This window comes from Limulus polyphemus, unplaced genomic scaffold, assembly GCF_000517525.1.
Source record: "Limulus polyphemus unplaced genomic scaffold, Limulus_polyphemus-2.1.2 Scaffold1057, whole genome shotgun sequence".
NCBI lineage: Eukaryota > Metazoa > Arthropoda > Merostomata > Xiphosura > Limulidae > Limulus > Limulus polyphemus.
The window spans coordinates 77,555-83,776 of NW_013666667.1; the positions used below are offsets into that span (position 1 = coordinate 77,555).

At 32.7% G+C, this 6,222-nt stretch overlaps 1 pseudogene; it reads left to right on the forward strand.

The window, feature by feature from the left end:
• The window catches only part of LOC106461910, a 100,478-nt pseudogene that overhangs the window by 25,231 nt on the left and 69,025 nt on the right, over positions 1-6,222 (forward strand).

The window sequence follows — 6,222 nt, forward strand, 5'->3', positions numbered from 1 at the left end:
AGTTTTTCTTCATTACCCATTTAAGCCGTCTCCAGCCATTATTAGTCTCAAAGTGGGTTCCTCGTCATCGAATTTCTTCTTAGGATATGTCTTAGGGACGAGAGTGTGAACGGATACGAGATTATAGGGGGGCGTAGCTGTTAGACGTTAGGTGATTAATTAATATAGGCATAAAGGTGTTCCTTTGTGCTTATACAAGAACTCAAACCAAATTCAATGCTATTCTCATCCAGGTAGAAAATATTTTATAAAGTGTGAAACTATGAAAACTGCATCATAACTATTTTGTTAGCTGTAATAGTTTCTTATATGATTTTTGTGTCAGTTGTGTAAGAAAATTAAAATGCATTTAGAGGTTCATCAAATAAAGAAATATGTGTTAAATTATTAAATGTTTGTGATGTCATTTCTATCTATTTTAGACACAGAGACCAGTATGAACATCTGTTTTAGGAAGTAATTTCCAGAAGTAATAAAATTCTCAAGATAAGACAACAGTACTTATTGGTGAGATACAATTATACTTTACACAGTCTTTTAAGAATTTTGGAATAAACTTCCTCTAGATGCAATCAAATATAATGAAAACAAGAAATTGACATATTTTTAACACCAAAACATATCATCCTCTATTAAAATATTATTACTCAAAATATAACAATATTTCTTTGCTATCTCTGTAGAAACTTTTAAGCTCATTTTACTTGCTTTTCAAATGCTGCAACAAAACTGACCTGAAACCTTCTATCTTAATGAAATGCCTTCTTAAAAGCAGTTTCTCTGGGACATTAATTATTTTAATCCTTGTGGAAGATATTCATTTTGAACATGAAGCAAAGGGAGGAACATAGTTTGAGAGATTATAAAACTTATTCTAGTTGTGAATGTGCCTGTAGCATTCATATATGTTGGTGTTTTGTATGCCATGTTTTAAGATATATTCAAGGCTAAGATTGAAAGATAAGTTTCTATGTAATCTTTGTTTTAACATAAGGTAATATGAACATGTTCTGTCTGTAACTCTTCATCAAGGGTTTAGTAACATTTTCCAAACTGCTTGAACTTATTTTAAGGTGTGGGTATAAAGCAGGTAGGTGATTATTCCACAGAATACAGGATAGTGACACACATGAGAAACTTTACTCATTTATATCTATGCAGAAGCTAGTGAAAAAATATCAAAATAATTTATCTCAAAGCATGTAAAACAAAATGTGACTATGACAGTGAAATCATACACTACCTATATTACAAACAAATAAATTCCAATACAATATCTTACCTCCTCTTACAAAATAGCTTTTCATGTGTAGTACTGCCTTCTATAGGTGCAAATGTTCAATGTTTGCTACTAGCCTTCCACTTATGCATATCCACATGTAAATAACTACTGGCCTCTCCTACTGCATGAGAGAACCTATCTTTTTTTGGGACTTGGGCTTCTATCAAAGCCCTCATTCTCCTTGGTCATGCCCACATGCGTCATCTTCAGTGAGTGTTATTTCTCCCATGGAGCCTCATTTCAGATCCCTTAGATGCTTCTGTTACCCTGCCCCCCCACCTACTGGCCAACTTCACCAGGTGCTTGGATCAGACCAATACTACCATCAAAGTTCTTTTTCCACCTCCTCGACCATATTGTCATCTCTTTATGGATGCTTTCCTTTCAGGTTGGGGTGCATGTCGCAATGCTTTGGAGGTTTTGGGTCATTGGACACTGGCTGAATCATGTCTACATATCAACATTTTGGAGATATTGGGTTTCATTGTGCTGTGCTTCACTTCTTGTCAAATGTTTGGCCTTACACCCACCACTATACAAGTACAGATATGTTGACGATACATTTGCTGGATTTACATCTACAGAACATACACTTAGTTTTTTCAATCATGCTAATTCCATACACCCCAACATTAAGTTTGCCTGTGAATATGAAAAGGCTAAACAAATAACATTTCTCAAGATCACAAGAACCGATACACAATTCAAAACAGAAATCCACAGAAAAATCACCCATACTAGACTATACATTCCCTGGGATTCAGCACATGAAACAAAACTAAAACTCAACATATGAAAAAACAAAATAAACACAGCCACAATACTATACTCACCTGATAAAACTAACAAGGAAATCAAACAATAAAACAACACTTCCTCAACATCAATAAATTTCCTTCAAAAACGTCAAAAAAATCATACACACATACCTAAGCCAACAACATAATCAACAGCAAACAAACAATAATAAATTCAATAAAACAACTAACTATAAAACCCTGTACTGTTGCATACTGGATATTTCCAATATCAGCGAAAAAATAATCAACATTTGGAAAAAACTTACAACAAAACATAACACTCCAATAAACACTAAATTCATTCAAACACCAGGCACAAAACTAAAATCCATATTATGTAAAGACTACATTGATAAACATAACACCAACATTATTAATAAAATATAATGCAACAACTGCTACGACTTCTATATAGGAAAAACAAGCTGAAAAATGGAAACAAGACCAGATTCATTGAACTCAGAAAAACACCTTCCCACATTTTTTGGACACTGCAAAACAAAAAAAAAATCAAAGAAGCCCTGGAATCTGCTGCAATAATTGATTTTTAGGGATTTACTTTTCTGAATACTTGCAGTCCTCCAGATTCTAGGACTTGGTGATAAAGAACCTATTTTCTATTAAGTTAGGATACTGAATCCAATAATTATAATGCTTATACACAGAAGAATCTGTTCTAAGCTTGATAAAAGAATAAATAACATATTGTAAAAAAAGTTTCATTTTGTCTAAATTTTTGGAATTTCTAAATAATTATTTAACTTGCTTATAGATCCTATTAACAGGAACTTTATAAAGTATTGATGTTAGTCATTGGATAAAGGTGACATATCATAAGAATTTGTGATAATCAAGGAAATATTTTAAAATGTGTCCAAGAGCTAACGTGCTTAAAGTAATATTGGTGATTTTAGACTTCTACTACAATCTTTTTCTCTTGAATGTGGTATGTTACCTAGAGTTCATCCAGTTTGGTACAAGCAGTACCTTAAAAAGACATCAGAGAATACACACTGGGGAGAAACGTTACAGTTGTACAGTGTGTGGCAAACAATTTATATCACCTTCTAACTTAAAACAACATCAAAGAATTCACACTGGGGAGAAACCTTACAGTTGTACAGTGTGTGGAAAGCAGTTTGGTACAAATGCTTTCTTAAAAATACATCAAAGAATACACACTGGGGAAAAACCTTACAGTTGTACAGTTTGTGGAAAACAGTTTGGAAACAACAGTGATTTAAAAATACACCAGAGAATACACACTGGAGAGAAACCTTACAGTTGTACAGTGTGTGCTAAACAATGTATATCACCTTCTAACTTAAAACAACATCAAAGAATACACACTGGGGAGAAACCTTACAGTTGTACAGTGTGTGGAAAACAGTTTGGTACAAATGCTTTCTTAAAAATACATCAAAGAATACACACTGGGGAGAAACCTTACAGTTGTACAGTGTGTGGAAAACAGTTTGGAACCAACAGTGAATTAAAAATACATCAGAGAATACACACTGGGGAGAAACCTTACAGTTGTACAGTGTGTTCTAAACAATTTATATCACATTCTAACTTGAAACAACATCAGAGAATACACACTGGGGAGAAACCTTACTGTTGTACAGTGTGTGGAAAACAATTTGGTACAAATGGTGTTTTAAAAACACACCAAAGGATACACACTCAGGACAAGCCTTACAGTTGTACAGTGTGTAGAAAACTGTTTAATACAACTGGTATCTTAAAAACACATCAAAGAATACATACTCGGGAGAAACCTTACAGTTGTACAGATTCTGAAAAGCAGTTTGGAACAAATGATAAATTAAAAATACATCAAAGAATACACACAGGGGAGAAACCATATAGTTGTACAGATTGTGGAAAACCATTTTTAACAAATGGGGAATTAAAAATACATGAACGAGTACATACTGGGTAGAAAACTTACGGTTGTGGAGTTTGTGGAAAACAATTTTTAATCAACTGTAGCTTAAAAACACCTCTGGAAATACACACTGAGAGGAAAAATTACGTTTGTAGGAGCTCCCCCTATACCTCAGCAGTAAGTCTAAAGTGTTACAATGCTAAAAATTGGATTTTGATACCAATGGCTGTCACAGCAGGGGATCATAGGATTCATGTGGGCTGTCCTATTCAAAAACTCTCAAAAAAAGAAAAAACTCAAAACCTATCTTTATCATTAAAATATTTATCACGCTTCCCTTCAATCATCTTAAATTAACAATTTGTCTTCAATGCTATTCTCATCCAGTTAGAAGAAATTTTATTAAGTGTGAAACATAAAAACTGCATTAGCTTCAATAGTTTCATTAAATTAAACTAAACCTTCAAAAATAGAAAAAAATCAACTCCAAACCAGTCCTTACCATTAAAATATTTATCAAGGTTCCCTTAAATTAACAGCATCCATCAAATTTGAAGACAACCTGTTTCAAAGTCCAGCCATCCTTTTAGAAAAATTCAAGCTGTCTTACCTGAAGATGACTTTGCTAAAAACTTATATTTCTGTCCCCTAGTCTAAGCAATCTCACCATTAAATAATGAAAATTGATGATGCTTCAACACAATCAATTCCTTTAACAATCTTGTAAACCCGATTCAGATCTGTAATTCTTATTTTTTCAAGCAAAAATAAGTTCAAAGACGTTGACCTATCCTCATATGATAACATTTTTATCCCAGGCATCATCATAGTATCCCTTCTTTGAACCTTTTCCAACAATTCAATATCCTTTACAAATACATCAAATAACACACACCAGGACAAACCCTTACAATTACATAGTTTTTAGAAATCAACAAGGATTAAATAATTGATTAATAAGACATGAAAGAAAACATACTGGTAGAAAACCTTACGGCTGTCTCGTCATAACAAAATGTTTTGATTAAATTGGTATTTTAAAAGAATGAGATATAACACACTGTGGAGAAATTTTTTTGTACTGTGAACTTATTTGCAAGTTTAAAAGTACATAAAAAGGTATCACCTGGTTTCATATCTAGAATATAGCCCAGATAAGTAGTCATTAAAGAATTTTTGGGTAGAAGTTGGTACACAGTGTAAAGTTTAGGCCTTTCAATACTGGAAGTGCTGAACATGAAACAAAATTTTCAATTTTGCTCCAACAGTAAAAATAAAACAAAAAAGAAGATAGCCACAAAACAGAACAAGTTATTGTTGATTCGTATCTGTTTTAGATGGAAAGATGATTAACATTTCAGTCATCCAAGTTTTCAATAGAATCAAAAGGACAAGTATAGGATTTAACATTCAATGTAGATTTCTTATTCTCATTATCTATAAAAAATTACATACTTAATAACCTTGCTTGTCCTTTCATAGTAGATGAGGAAGGTAAAAGTTATTAATAAGTAACACCTTTAGCATTGTTCTGTCTGTCATATTTAGAGCCTTGACTTCAGTTCATGATAAGGATGTATGTGGAATATACGTGTAAGGTAGAATTTATAATTAACCCTTCTGCTGGGTTCTTTCTACTTTGATTCAACTAGTGAATGTGATTACACTGAGCTGACTACTTTTGTCTTGATTCAACAAGTGAATATAGTTACACTGAGCTGACTACTTTTGTCTTGTTTCAATTACTGAATGTGGTTATACTAGGCTAACTACTCTACTTTGGTCTTGTTTCAATTACTGAATATGTTACACTGGTCTGAATACTGTACTTGAGAATTATCCTTAAAATATTTAGAAGTGAAGAAATAAAAATTGAAAGAATATTAAACTTAATACATTTGACTGGAAATGGATAGAAAAAAACAGTAATTGTTTATATAGAATAAAGCAACAAGAAGCCAGTGTTTGTTTTCCTGGTTTTTATGTTCAGACTTTGTGAGTAATGCTTCAGAAATACTTTGCATATATTATTGTTTTAATCTGTTCTGTTTTTCACACACTGTAAAACTCTACGGTTTCTCCCCAGTGTGTGTTCTTTCATGTTTTTTAAAGTACTCTTGTCTCGAAATTGTTTTCCACAGTCTGTGCAACTGTATGGTTTCTCCACAGTGTGTGTTATTTCATGATTTTTTAAAACACTCTTGGCTCGAAATTGTTTTCCACAGTCTGTGCAACTGTATGGTTTCTCC